Source organism: Schistocerca serialis, unplaced genomic scaffold (assembly GCF_023864345.2).
Source record: "Schistocerca serialis cubense isolate TAMUIC-IGC-003099 unplaced genomic scaffold, iqSchSeri2.2 HiC_scaffold_1261, whole genome shotgun sequence".
NCBI classification, from domain to species: domain Eukaryota; kingdom Metazoa; phylum Arthropoda; class Insecta; order Orthoptera; family Acrididae; genus Schistocerca; species Schistocerca serialis.
This window is the reverse complement of record NW_026047471.1, coordinates 2,395,272-2,411,282: the sequence shown is the minus strand read 5'-3', so window position 1 is coordinate 2,411,282 and position 16,011 is coordinate 2,395,272. Positions and strand designations below refer to the sequence as shown.

Here is a 16,011-nt window from a genome sequence, read left to right as displayed (position 1 = left end):
CACACACTTGTTTATATTTTTTACCTCTAACTACGTGGGTACATTTTGATAAAAAGTAACCGTTTTTGTTCACAGTCTACTCAAGCCTGCTGGCTGGAGGGCGACTATATTGGTCCAGGGCAGCAGGTATTCTGCTCGCTAACAAAACAGCCTTCATGGCCAAGTACTACTCAGGCCTGGTGACTAGAAAGGAGCTGAATTTGGCGCAGAGTAGCAACCATTCTGCTCACTAGATAAAACAGTCTTCAAACTCGAGCGCAAGAGATGGGACTGTGAGTACATGTTTCAGTCCGTTGTGATACTGTGATCTTATATTCTTCTGCAATTTTACCATGATCAATAAATATACACTTTGATGAAATGTAACCAGTTTCTTCACTGTCTAATCAGGCCTACTTGGCAGTGAGGAGCATTTTGGTCCAGAACAGCAACTACCATTCTAGCTAGACAAATTGGCCTTCGGTGTCTACTACTACTCAGAAATGTTGGCCGGGAAGGAGCTAATTTTACCTTGCAGAAATCAGCATTCCGCGCACCATGCAGAACGGCCTTCAGCCTCGAGAACAAGGAGAATGGTGAGTATATGTTCCAATCTACTACGATTTTGCGATCTTACACTTGGTGATTTATTTACCTTCATCGACAACAGTGCAGTTTGATGAAACTTAATGCTTTCATTCACAGTGTACTTAGACGTGTTGGGTGGGAAAGACTTTTTGTTGACTCCAGAGCACACACAGATTAGTGTCAACGTCTTCCCAACTACGTTGGACTATTCTTATTTCCTCCCATATCACCATTCTACATTTCTAACACTAACATGCGATCACACATCTTAGTAAGCACCTGTAGACCATTCCGTTTTTTGTTTCTCATTGCTTAACTTTTCAGTTTGGGCTAAACCTACAGAGTTGCTCATTCACAAATTTGGTCCGTTTTTCACCACAGTTAGCGATGTTACAGATAGAAATATTTCATTACAACCTTTTCTCTCTCAGATTGTCACTTTGTGAAAGCCACACTAATAGACTCAAACCGTTATTTACCGGTAACTTCCAACTGTTGTTTGTGTTAGCTACCTGTGTTCTACTGATCAACAACATTCATTGAAATTTCAACTTAAACTGTAACAAAGTTGACCTTCTCTCGGTTATTTTGTGAACATAGTTTATCAATTTGATGTTAATACAAATAAATACATTGGACTGCACTGAGAGAAAGAACCAAGGCAATACACAGCACGGTAACGTATTTCGGAACAACTTGCATGTGACGGTAACCGACGATCTAACAGGAGTGCAGGATTTCATTGTCGTAGAACTACGTTGAGTGACTGCGAGCCTTAAGTTGGGAGAGAAACTTATGTGGATACAAAACAATCCCATTGTGTCATATTTATTTCCTCGTAGATAACCTTAAAATCCCTTTGATGTTGTGCCATGTAGCTCTTAGGAAAGTTTTGGACTCTGCCTTCACACGATTTCTTCAGAACAAAAATCACACCAACAACCTAGACTCAACCACACGGCCATCTTCGACATCTTGTTACAACAATGAGCCAGTATACCAATGAAGCCCTCAACCCACTGACCGACAGTTGGTTGAGTCATGATGTATGACCTCCCATATGCTTTGTTCACTTAAACTACCTCCATCTAAGTCTGTAGATATTGCCACCAGGAAAAATAAATATTGAAACGGCAACTAAAAAGATTGCCTATGTGATTGAATCTATTTAGTCTTATTTAATATGAAATGGGCAAATAGAAAGCATATGATGTAACCATGGCGGATTATAGTCCGAAGTAGGTCCGACATCAGCCAGGTCCCAAGGCGCTTTCTTCCATTCAATGGCCTGTCTGTCTTACTTAGTACTTTTGAGGCTGCTGTGACATCAGGCAAGCCACTTTATCAATTATTTGTCTATCAAAACTGCAGTGTCCCATATTGGTTTCTCCAGTGGATACTCTTTAGCAGCACTCTCTGAAAAATTTTCACTTCATTTTTATTGTCTTAAAATGCGTTTTTCGGAAGTAGTATTTTTTTTCCTTTGTCGTCCATTCCTTGGACTCGTCCGTTCGCTGATTTCCAAGGGATATTTGCCCTCAAAAATTCAGTCTTACGAATTGTTTGTGCCTTAGCGAAACCTTGTGTCAGCTCTCCGAAACTTTCTGCAACTATGCTCTCCTGCCTGCCCTAATGACATGGTGCCCTTGTCCCCCCCTTCCCCCTCCCTTTCCTCCCTATGCAACAATGGTACCTTCTTCCTTTCAGGTGGTCCTACAAATTCTAATTTCAGTGCTTAGTTGAAACTGATATATCTTGAGATCTAACACTCAAATCACAAAGCATGTTTTCACAAGGCCCTCTCTAATCAAATTGTATGTACATCATCCTGTGATTGCATATACTAATCACTCTCCTTCATTATTTTAATTTATCTACAGATTAGCTATGAGTGTGCTGAGCATGCAAGAATCTACCTCTGCCATGTCTCAACCTTCTCATATTGTTTTTGAAACATTCATGAGCACTGAATATCGGTACATGATAAACTTCACTTTCCTTTATTTCTACGACATGTAGGTATATTTCATTTTCTCACATTTTCTCCTGCCCCCAACTGGTCACAGCATTCAATTCTGGCCTTTTCATGTCCTTTGCAAGTATTACCAGTTTTTAGAACTCCCCCCCACCCCCACCCCCAACTTTTAACACTATATATTTTAAAGAAAACATGCACTGATAGTTACATCATTTTATTTGTCATGAGGATACATATATAAAATTTTTAAGTTAATTCTAATACAACAAATTTCAGTAAGAGTATCTCTTTATGCTATGTATGTAGTGTTATCACAGTTACTTTGTCGTACCACTTAACACTTCACATCTAACTTCACCACACAGTTTCACATGCTAGTGCTGGTGTGTTAACCTATAAGATATGAGGTAAGTGATTATGATCCTCCACCTTGAAATCTAACCTTAGGCATGGGACAAAAGAGAGTATTGCTGTCCACCATGTCTCCCATGACACCTTCTTCCTCATCAACACCATGGTCCACTCCAATCCCTACTCCAGAGCCATCTTTCTCTAATGTGAGATAAGTTCATAAATCTCAGAATATAAGCCTCACAATGACACCTGAAGGCCACCATTTTCCACACCATGTAACAAAGTTTGTAATCTAACTACACACAGATTAATTTGTTACACTACTTTTTCCAAATATTTTCAGAATAATTTTAGTCATGACTTCAGTGATGGAAGCTTACCATTATTACTCATAATGATTTACTCTGTCCAAGGAATACCACTCATGACTCCATAGACTTTTCCCTGTCCATTATTGTACTTTTTTGGTTTTCGTACACTGAAAATCATACTTTCTTGATTGCATTTGCTACATTTACTAAATCATTGTACCTTTTTATATTTATACTTCTAAGTCCACCTTTTCTGGTGCTCCACACTGCCCAGTCTCTTATTTCCTTAGCCAATTACATAAAATATACAGATCACACACCTGTTTGTGACACAAATCACTAATCTTCTTAACATCAGATTCTTGCCCTCGTGTATATTACACATTCCGCACTGTTACCTTAGTTCCAAGTTACAGTTCTATTATATTTATTCCTCTTGTAACCTATTTAACTTAAAACATAAAGACACTTTTCATACTTGTATATCACAGAGTGTTACTTCCAATATCATGGTTTACCCAGAATTTTGTCTTGTTTTCACTTCATGTCCCCCTTGTTATTTTCTCTGTATTTCAAAACTCTATTCACACTGTTCTACTTTCAGGATTTTACGTTTATCATGATATCTTCATGACATCCTGTATCCAACCATTGACTTACTTCACATATTCTCTTGCATTTCAGTAACTTCCTCACTTCTCAGTTGTCTATATGTACATACTGAAGACTACCAGCAATAGATTAAACAAAAGGGGAAGAGAATAGAACAAGGAAAGAATGCATTGTTCTACCCAGCTCAAGTACGCACAGTCGCCTCGCTGTGAAGTTTCCCATAGAGCAGCAACCCTCATACCCTTTTTAATGTGCCTCATCTACCATCCCTTCGTCAACTTTCCACGCATCTGTTTCTGGTCCTCCTTCCAGAGGATAACTCTTAAGTCCTTTTTCTGCTTCCCTTTGAACTCTAAAACGATATAAACTTATATTTCATACTTCTTTTTCGTTAGAACCTTTGGTCTTACTTGGAAGTTCAAAATTTCCCAGAAATGGCTCCTTTTGCTACAAAAATTGTGTTACTACTGCCTTTTCCTAACTAGACTCTGCGTGAACAGGCACCATGAAGTTCTAGCGGTACCGACTGGGCGCCATGTCATCCTCAGCCCACAGGCGTCACTGAATGCGGATGTGGAGGGGCATGTGGTCAGCACATCACACCACTGACCGTTAGTCAGTTTACATGACTGGAGCTGCCACTTCTCCATCAAGTAGCTCCTCAGTTTACCTCACAAGGGCTGAGTACACCCCACTTACCAACAGTGCTCGGCAGACCGAATGGTCACCCATTCAAGTCATAGCCCTGTCTGACAGCGTTTAACTTCGCTGATCTGATGACTGCCTTTTACTGCATGCTGAGGTTTTGTTAGAAAACGAATATTTGCATACTTGGAAATACACATGGTTTATTAGGTACTGGTTCAACACAAAGCACATACAACAACAACAACAACATACAGAGAAACCACACACAGGTGCGTATTACCAACCACTGAACATGAAATACTGACTTTAGTTATTTAGCTATTAAAGAACACCAAAGATGTGAAACACATTAACGCTCTTCCTTATTTAATAACTTGCGAAGTCTACTCTTATTACATAAATACTGATATCTAATGTAAAACAGTGGCTTTTTTAGTATATCAGCAAGTTGTTATACAGTGTCTACTTTTGCAATTGTGATTTCATAAGCGTCGACTAGTTCACGGACAAAGAAATGCCTTATATGAATATGCTTCATTCTTCAGTGAAACTCAGGATTCTGGGCAAGCCAGATAGCAGTTTTGTTGTCAGCCTGCAGAACTGGTGTTGCCTCCAATTGGTCCATTTCTGTCAGAAGCTTCTTGATCCAGACAATTTCCCAACCAGCTTCACTGGCAGTCACAACCTCAGCTTCAGTTGTGGCTATGGCAACAGAAGATTGCCTTTGACTAATCCAGGAAATAGGTGCCCCAAAGTACAGACAAAGGACACCATATGTTGAGAGCCCAGAGCCAAGATCACCTCCAATGTGGTCAGCACCACTAGAACACTCTAAAACCTGCTTCTTAGAATTGTTTTTATATAAAAGTCCATAATTTGTTGTGTTTCTCAAGTATCGTAAGATTCGTTTAGCTTTCACTACATCACAATCTGTTGATTTCATGATACAACACTGGCAGCATATGCAATGTCAGGACATCTCCCACACATCAGAAACATCAGTGCTCCAACAGCTTGGCTGTATGGAAATTCAGAGTTACGAGGACTTTCTTCTGTATCATTGTCAATTATAATGGGTGTAGTTACAGCCTTGCAGTTCTTCATGTTGAAACGCTCTGGTATTTTCCTGTGTAATGAGTCTGACTTACACATACAGTTCCACATTCTTGTTGGTCAATTTCCAGACCTAAGAATAATGATGCAGGCACTGAAGTAATTTTAAACTCTTCTCTTAAATCACTGACAATGTCTTCAAGTTCCTGTTCACTGTGAGCTGCAATCAGACTGTCATCAACATAAAGCACAAGGAATATTTTCTTACAGCCTTACTGTCTCACGAAAAGACAAGGATCAGCTTCACTCCTCAGAAAGCCCAATTTAGTGAGATGATTACTGAACTTCTCATTCCAGCAATGCGGAGCCTGTTTCAGTCCATATAGACTTTTCTTCAAGTGACATGCTCTCCCAGACCCATCATCACATCCTTGAGGTTGTTGCATATAAATGGTTTCTTTTAAATCATAATAAAGAAAAGCAGTTGAAACATCAATTTGTAAAAGTTTCATGCTCTCACTTGCAGCAACACTTAGTAGTGCTCGAATGGTAGACACTCTAGCCACAGTACTGAAAGTCTGGCCATAGTCAACTCCTTTCTGCTGCGAATTACCCTTAATCACCAATCTTGCCTTGAATTTATTGACTGAGCCATCAGCATTTGTTTTGACTTTATACACCCATCTATTAGGAATGGACCTCTTTGCATATGGTAGGTCAACCACAACCCATGTTCTATTTTCTTGAAGAGCTTTTATTTCAGAATCCATAGCTTCCTTCTAGAAATCGTGATGAACAGACTTCATGGCATCGCTGTCTGTTTCTGGTTCTTGGAAAGATAGTGACAGGTACATTACATAATCATTAAATTTTTGTGGAGGTCTGAGGGTTAACCAATCACGCAGACATGGTAAAGCTTCTCCACTTGTGGCTTCCTGATCTTCCTCCTGAGGGTCTTCATCTACATCCGAGGAACTGCCATCCTCTTCACTTTCACTATCAATACCATTGGTCTTCAGTCTGAGGTGCTGGATCCTGATGATTGAAAACATTCACTGGAAGAGTTGAACTTTTCTCATTCTTCAGTGGCCTCTCCTCAAAGATGACATCTCATGACCTAATGAGTTTGCACACCTCTCCACAATAAATTATGTAACCCTCATTGTGATCATATCCAATGAAGACACCTTTCAGTGCTTTTCGGTCCATGTTCCTCCTCTGTTGTTTTGGAATATGAGCATAGCAGGTGGAGCCTATCACCTGCGGATGTTTCACTCTTGGCTTCTTTCCATACCACAATTCATATGGAGCCGTTACTACAATACTGGAAGGCCCTGTTCAGATAGAATGTAGGTTGTGGTGTTCACCATCTCTGCCCAAAGTTCCTGTGGAATGTTTGAATGTGCATGCATTATGGCTCTGGCAGTTTCCACAACTGTGCAGTTCTCTCTTTCACTGCACCCATTTTGTTCTGGAGTGTAAGGCATTGTGAGGCGTTGAATTACACCCTCTTTGTGAAGAATCTCTTTTGCTTGTTTGTTGTCAAATTCTTTCCCATGACCACTCAGAAGTTCCTTGGTGGTATGCCCAGGAGCTTTTGCTTCAGCTATGAACTGCCTTAACTTTTCTGCAACTCCAGACTTTTCTTGTATGAAATGTGTTGCCCTAAACTTTGTATAATCATCTTCGAAAAGAATAAAATACCGGTGCCCTGACACAGAAGGTACTTGAAACGGAACACATACATCAGCGTGAATAAGCTCATCTGGTTCTGCTGTCCTCTTTCTGTTGCCAAATGGTAAACGATGAGCCTTGCCATAAATACAGCCTTCACAAAGTTCACTGTCCATTTCCACCTCAATATTTAATTCGCTACAAAGTACAGACTTCACATCGCGCTTGTATAGTTTCCGAATCTTTCGTGATAAAGCTGCAGCGTATTGGCTCTGCTAGTGGTGTTAACTTCGCTGAGGGAGCTAGGTTTCACATTTCTTACAGCAAGTTTAAAAAGGCCTACAAAGCGATCGCTGTCACCTACCAATCTAGTGACATTATCAATCTTAAGATGACAAATTTCTGCGCTTGATGTGAATATACTTTCTGGACGTTTATCCTGTGCTGCAAGAACAGAGAATAAATTCTTGTGAACCTGAGGTACATACCATACATCTGTTAAGGTAATTCTGTTCCAGTTTCCTCCAACTGCTGCTTCATTGTCTATTGAACCTTTTCCAATAGCTTCAATAATGTCACCATTAGCTATAGTAACTGAGAGTTTTGTTAGAAAAGGCTGAAATGTTTTGAAACAATTCCTATCATATGTAATATAACTTGTTGCACCATTGTCTATATACCAGACCTCATTTCTACATTCAGAGTTCATCACAGAAGATGTCACAGAAAGAAGTAGCATATTTGTATCTGTGGTAGCTGGTTTTGGAGATTTGCCATCCACTGCCAGCTTTCAGCACACTTTAATTATATGGTTGGGCTTGTTGCAGTAATTACATATTAATTTCTTTTTCTCCATTGGATTTACTTGCTGAAATGACAGACTTAATGAGTCTGTAGTGAGGGCTTCTTGTTTACTAAAATCATCTTCCTTTGTCCTCAGAGCTTTCTCATATGCACACAATTGATTTGTTAAATTATCAATTGTTATGTCATCTCTAGACGTTCCGGTTAGCGTCCAACTAGATTTAAACGATAAATAGTCTCCTGGTAGAGTACCTAATATTTTACAAATAAAAAACAAATCAGGCATTCTTGAATTATTTACGATATCTTTAGTAATTTCCTGTTTCATTTCACTTCACAAATTTTTCAGTTTGGAAGTATGTGTCGGCAATATCGTCTTCAGGAGCCTTTTTGTAACTAAAGAACTGCAGACAAAGGTTGTAAACTTTGTCTTCAGAGACACCATCAAATATTTTGTGTAATTCTGTCCACACTTCACTCGCAGTATGTAGGCGCATTATTTTCTGCAAAGTTTTTTCCGACATATTTGCAGTCAAAACAGGAATTCCTCGTAGACAAATACTTACTATGTATTTGCAAGTGTTGCAATTTGTTTTGCCTTCCGCAACTCCAATGTTGATAATTCTTGTTGAATCCTTCGATGGTTGCGTGGAATTAACAACTTCAAAAACGTCTTCTTGTAGATAACTTTAAAAACCTTTTGCACAGAGCTACGTCATTATTTTCGTACAAGTGTCCTTTTAACACGCACCTGGGCCCATAACCCGCTGGGATTTTGTTAGAAAACGAATATTTGCGTATTTGGAAATACAGATGGTTTATTAGGTACCGGTTCAACACAAAGCACGTACAACATAAACAACAACTATACACATACAGAAAAACCACACGCAGGTGCGTATTACTACTGCTACTGAACATAAAATACCGTCTTTCGTTATTTAGTTGTTAAAGAGCGCCAAATACGTTAACACTGTACGTACATTATTATAAAACACCACTCGACAATTGCATCACAACAACTCATATTTAAAAAATCGATACTTGTGATCATGTTAACACTGAGTTTCTGAATTCTCTAACTTGTGTAATTCTGTGACCACAACTTTGAAATGCTAGAGTAGTTTGATTTCATGTTGGACTGTTTTTGGACACCATTCCTGTAGCAACAAAAATTTGACGTTGCAGATCAGCAGTAGTACTGTGTCCATTTTGCTGGGTGAAGACACTGAAATGTGTGAACAGCAGTCAACCAATACCTCACTTTCTAAGCCACCTACTGCTCCTTTTGCAATCGGATTGATATCAGCTGAAACGGGCATCAGCTCTCTTCCACAAAACAACTCCTTTATTTTGGCTTTTTTTTTTTACCAAACTCGGTCACAGGCATCCAATTTCTATTTTTGCTCTTCCTATGCACCAATCAGCCTGGGAGTCTAAAACACACTGCATGAGTGCTGTCCAACCTTGATGGCAGTTCATATTTGGAATCTCCATCAAATACGAATTTATAAATCATATTAGTTTCGTCCAGAGGCACTCTTGCGTTTTATAATGAACAAGCTTGTTTGATTTCTCTCGCTTGCAGTCCAGAAGTGCTTGCTTCTTTGCAGTCTTCTATATACTGTTCTGGAGCAAGAAGTCCCCACACTTCCTACATCAACGAATTTTTATTTCTTATTGTTCCTGTTCCAGTCAGTTGCTTTTTATCAAAGTGTCACACTATCCCAATAGTACCAACAGCGTTTAATTCGTCAGATATGTCATAATAATAACTGTTGTTGCGTCAGGTGACTCTTCACACACACTCAGTGGTGCAGGAATGTCTCCCCCACTCATTAGTGTCTCCATTCTTACAAAGTTCAATAGAACTTCCCATCAGCTGCCCAACCAAGCTATTCAGCAATATTGTTCCCCCACTGAGTGCACCTCCTCGCCACCAAGGTCACCTGTGGCAGCTGCTATGCACACTTAATTTATGTTCCTCACTATTACTTGCCAGTTTTCTACTTCAAACTGGTCATCAGAATGATTGAAATTCTGTTGCCTGCCATGCACATCATCATAAGTGGCACGAGTCTTCCACCTTCCCGCAGCTCCTATGTTATATTTTGCACTGTACTGTAAGGGCCATGAGAATATTAGACTCTTTCAAGAAAATGTTCATAATTCTCGTAATTGTCATGGAGTGGTGCTACAAGTTCTCACCAAACACAGAATGGTAACAAAAGTCTTATACCCACAGCAACAACTGCACAGCCACCTCCTCATCAGTACTTACAGAATGCCTCCATTGTTCCCTGACCAGATTGGTACTAGTCTTCGGTCCAGAAATCTATGAGCAGTTCTTGCTGAATTGCTGTAGACCAATATTCTTTCAAAAATTGGACCTTGAGAACTTGTAAATGATTACAGTACTTAGTTACATCATTCACCTGTCTAAAGACATCATCTTTGAATTGCTCTGCTGTAAAAGAAACAGACAGCAAATGAGTTGTAGAAAAGGTAGTAAGAGCAACTTGACTTTCCGCGAGTTGTATCCAAGGCTATATCCTCAAAGTCCTATGTGGATGGGCTTAACAGCAGCTGGTTCCATGGCTAAATAAAAATGAGGACAGCAACCAGGCAACAGTCGGTTACTGCTTCACAGTGGGCTAATAGCAACTTGTCCAGAAACACATGGAAGTATGACTTCTTGACGTGGCTGGAAGTACGAGAAGATTGTACTGAAAGATGTTGGGCGATTAGCCAGTTTCATCCATAGCTAGCTTCACATCCCTGGATGTCATGGTGCAACTTAATGGTATAAACAGTAACAAACTTTATGAGCACATTGAAACAAACAAAAATTAACAAAATATAGGCACTAGTAACTTCACTAGGCAAAAATTTGTCGAAGTATCATTGACCACAAAGCCACATGACAAGATTAAAATGTGAGGATGTCCCTAATATAACTATAAAACCTAGAAACTGTAGCTTATACGTTTGAAATCCGTGGTAACAGCTAAAGAGGCGAAACTTCTGAAATATAATAATTGTTTCCAGTTTAATATTTGTTTCAAGCTTGGAAACTGACTCCTTTTGATGAACTGTTCCTTGTGATATGCACTTCCCTCTACTCTTTATGTGTAAGGTCTATGTGTTTTGGCATACAACTTGAAATTTGACATTTCTCTCGTGTGGCATAGACACCAGCACTTAAATCAGCGTCTTTGTTGTCCACAGGTGTGCTCGGTTGTCTTGGACAGGCCTAATGTCCCCTGTGACAGGTCAGCCAGCAGCGACAAAGTCATTATTATCGGGGTGCACACCCACCTTCCAGGCAACGGGGACAGCTCAACACCGACGATGTTTTCTTTTTCTATTGTGGTGGGCATCTGACTACTGTAAGCGAAGCCAACACACTAGCAGCACCATGTGCCGTCGTCATGGATGCTGACAAGACACCACCTATTGGCTGGAGACGCTGTGGTACTGCTGCTATCACAACAGAAGTGTTATGACATTGTGAGGCTAACATCAGTACAGTCAGAAATGTTTGCCTGGCGTTTAAAACTGATTTTTGTTTACAATAAACAAATTATTTGAGCAACATGAGAATACTCATTGAGTGTAACTATTGTTACCTTTATACTAGAGCGTTAGTTACACAACGGTACATGCATTGGCCTATTCACTTTCATTCAGCATCTTGTTCCATCAGAAATGTAACAGCATTGTTGAATGCATTCACTGCCAACGACTTAGCCTATCTGTAGCAATTGTATGTTATGCATCACCAACCTTGCAATTTCTTCATGGCACAACTCTCAATACAGATCAAGTTTCCAGAGCTTCATGTTTCCGAAGCCATCTTCAGAGTATAAGAGACCCAGATCAAGAGATAATGCCTGAGAAAAGAAACTTATAATAGAGAAGAGTTTATCTGTGGTTGTCACAGACACAGCTACAAACTAATAATCCTGACTTTTTTCCCATGGAAATCTTAACTCTTAAACATCCCTCATGACATACTCTGCCTGAGAAATGGGCACGCCAATTTAGTTACTGCACTGTGTTCATTCGTTTCGTCACATATATTTCACGTGGTAAGTCATAATAAAAAGGAAATAATTTCATGCTTGGCAGAGCGAGTGCACCAGCATACATCATTGGTTCAGGAAATGACGTGTTGCAGTCACCTGAGTGGACATTGGTCCCTATCAGCCGACTTCCATGATTGGTGGCCGGAGTCTGGTGTGACAAACTAAACTCTAGAGCACAGTGTTTTGAGCTGGACCACAGCCAACAGCTCTTTCACACAACATTTTTGGATCTTTTTCTATTACTGAAAGTCAGAAAGTGAAATACATTATTTTTACTCTTCCATTGCAGCAAACTGATACTTTTAGCTTACAGGGGAATGTAAATTCATGTCAAGTATTGCGCATCACATAGTAAATATCGACTCCTGTACCAAAACACTATTTCTGGGAAGCTGTATCTTCCCCCATGTGGCGAGAGGTAGCCTAGTAATTGTTAATACATTCAGGAACATTGTCGAACATGATTGTTTTCGTGGTGCAGGTGTTAATGGTAGGCAAAGGCATAATGTTACTTGATCGAACTGACCTCCGCACCCCCTGTCATCGTTATTGCGACACTGTACTTGTTTCCCTCGTTTGTCTTTCCGGAGGTGCATTCGGCACTGGCTTCAGTTTCATTCGTATGTATTATTTCACAACTCAACATCCCTCTTCAAGACATTCTAATCGCACAGAGATGAACGAGGCATCGTTAGAAAATTTTTAATTGTTTCTCATACTGCATATCGAGTTTGCGCTAAAAACTTACTGTTTGTCGAAAATTTTGAACTATAATAGGGAAAAGGGCATCATGGATGCCCGGCATCATACCTGTATTTTGTGAAGCTAACCTCTTACTCACGAACAAGAGACTCACTTTTCATATTATCTTATTACAAATAACTCCTTATTAACTAGATAATTTGTATACAGCAGCGTCACTGATAATAACGGTGACCACTGCAGTAGTCATTATCTCTGCCCGTCGTACAGGTTGACTTTTCTCAACGAATATACGTTTCGAAACGACATAGAGTAAATACTTAATACGAAACAACAAAGGTATTGGTCATTGTCAACATAAATTGTGATTTACGTATTGCTGCTACGGATTAACGTGCTTACATGAAGTAATAAATGCAATCAAAGACCCAAAATACAGTTAGAATTTACTGAGGTCGTAGTGAATATCAGGTAAGAAGCGAATTGAAATTGCATTTGCTGTCGCTATAAGCAAGTCACAGGGACAAAAGTTTCAAAACGCAGGATCATATTTACCTTATCCATTCCTTACTTGCAGGCAGTTGTATGTAGCCATTTCAGGACTAACTAAATCAACTAACATTTTCGTATCCCTTAAGGAAAATCAAAAATAAAAAGTCCATGAAGCTCAAATTCTTATACGATGTATCGTTTACAATGAGGTATTCTAACGCTCTGGAAAGAATTTCGTTCAAATTTTCTTTGTGGAAATATATAGAAAAGGGTGCGTCATAAAATGATGATTATTATTTCGCTTTTTTGGTTTATTTTTAAAGATTTTTTTCAGTTCACACAACTATCCTTATCCCAACTACATTCTTATCCCAAATACTGTCGTTATTTAAAACTATGAAAGCGCTAAAGTTTCGTACAAGGCCCTTGATGAATAATAATGCCCAGTCGCATCGAAAAGCACTGTTGGGGGTTCTCTTGCAGTGAGAGGATATTTGGCGAATGGGCTGGCCTGTCCGTAGTCGTAACGTAAACCTCATCGAACATGTGTGAGATGCATTAGGGAAACGTATTGCAGCATATCCTGCTGGTAGATGAGACAAACGCCCTGGCCTTCATAAATCGGCATAAACAACGAAACCTGTAACGTAAACACACGTGTTCACATCGAATGTAACGAACTCAATTGTGTCGTTCACCCACAAAACGTAAAGCAGTTTCATTTGAAAGGTCGTTTTTGGTTTCAACAGTTTGTTTCGTAGATGTATCAAATAAGATATCGACAAAATCAGTACCTACTTACATGAATACGATACTTCGCAACGATGTGTCAGTTTAATGAAAGGTAGACCTATCATTACATGACAATTCTTCCAATCACTTATTTATACCTAAAAAAAAGTCTACTGAGTAGGAGCTGTCATTCATAGATTCTTTTAGTTTGATTTTAAATGCTGGTTGGCTATCTGTCAGGCTTTTAATGCTTTTTGGTAAATGACCAAAGATTTTTGTAGCAGCATATTATTTATCCCATACATTACAGCTTATTATCTGGAAACTAACATAGGCCATACAACTACCTTTTTGCAAATGGTATTCAGTATCTGTTTCTGATATTCGTATGTTTTGTAACTGGGAAGTACAAAATAAAACTAAACTCTGATGAGAAATCAAACCCCTAACTTGTTTTTGCAAATTGTTCTTTAAAATAATAATTCACCCCTTTTTTGTACCAAAGTCAGATTTAATCCAGGATAGCAAAAATCATCCTTTCTTCTTATGTAGTAGCAATGCACATTGCCATTGCTTTTGGAGTGGGAAGGGTTATTGGTAATAAATATCTCTCTCTCTCTCTCTCTCTCTCTCTCTCTCTCTCTCTCTCTCTCACACACACACACACACACACACACACACACACACACACTATATATATATATATATATATATATATATATATATATATATATATATATTATTCAAAGTGCTTCGAACAGGTGCGTGTGTGCGCAGTAGGCTTGAAATCTTTTCGTTTCACTGCCTGTATCCACATCTGCCTGTGCCCTTCGTCCTTTGGAAACCTATACGAAAGAGAAAAAGCAGCTTTGTAGCTTACCATTTCAAGAAATATATACAATTGCAATGTACGCCTGGAAACACACACAGCACTTCAAACCGCCAATTTACGTAACTGTGGCGTTCTGGGTAAGGATATGATACACACAATAGCTTATCAGTATTCAAGAAATGCCGCTAAATTAAACTAATAATACTTACACGTGAAATTTAATGTTACTTCCCTTCACCAAACGATCGGTACAACCATAAGCACAACAGGATACCACCATTGTTTTGCCAATAGTCACGTGGTATAGCAGTAGAGATGTTGGTGCCACGAAATATACGTCATGACCAGTCTACCAATATCTATGGTCGAAGGCCCTGGCACAAAAACTTATTACCAACCTTACGGTCAGCATAGGGGGACGCAATAGGGCATGCACTGTCATCAGTGATGATCACACATTCCATTAAGAGCCATGTCCCGCCATTTGTAAACCTGGGGACCATCATGAAACGCGGACACCTTAGTCTACATTCTACTTTGAAAGAAATTGTTGTTACTGGTCTTCTCATTGCGCAGTTCTTTCACTGACCTCCACTACACTGTAGCAGTTCTATATATGAGTGGCCCACATTTCATTGAACCATACTACTTGGCAGAGACACATCTCGCAAAAATTACGAACTTTTTGTCCATGATGTTTGCACAACAGCTATATTGCCATGACTTGATACACAAATAGCCAAGATATTGCAAAACATCATTCACAATAAGAGTCTACGCAGCTTTTATGTTTCCCCGTTCAATCGCGATCACAAGGCCATCTGCAACTATCTACCACAACACCAAGAATAGCCCATACGCAGTCATATAGTGATGATAGCTCTACGTACAAGTCCTGTTGTGAGACATGACACAGGAGTATGACATAATTTTTGTTCACCTCATCGCATCTGGACCCGCAGTTATCATCACGATTCAAAATTAATTTTTGTACATAAAATACCTCCTACATGATAGTACATCATTTTATTTAGCAACATCAGTTGAAGTAACAATAAATCTCATTGCACCTCTGAGGTAGTGTCACCTTGAGCTACACCTGCATGAATACTCTGTAAGTCACCTTTAAGTGTCTTGCAGAGAGTTCATCAAAACACTTTTACT

The 16,011-nt window shown here is 39.3% G+C and overlaps 1 protein-coding gene and 1 long non-coding RNA gene across 6 annotated transcripts in view; one reads left to right on the top strand and one right to left on the bottom strand.

Annotated features, from left to right (window-relative positions):
- LOC126438139 (uncharacterized) overlaps positions 1-13,004 on the bottom strand; it is a 32,308-nt gene extending 19,304 nt beyond the window's left edge. Inside the window, exons 1-2 of the long non-coding RNA XR_007581018.1 lie at positions 12,900-13,004; positions 11,788-11,894 (exon numbers count right to left, since the gene is read on the bottom strand). This is a non-coding gene — a long non-coding RNA (uncharacterized LOC126438139). The remainder of the gene's footprint in view (positions 1-11,787; positions 11,895-12,899) is intronic.
- The window catches only part of LOC126438132 (uncharacterized), a 1,198,954-nt gene that overhangs the window by 387,359 nt on the left and 795,584 nt on the right, over positions 1-16,011 (top strand). The gene's annotated exons all lie outside the window — the stretch shown is intronic.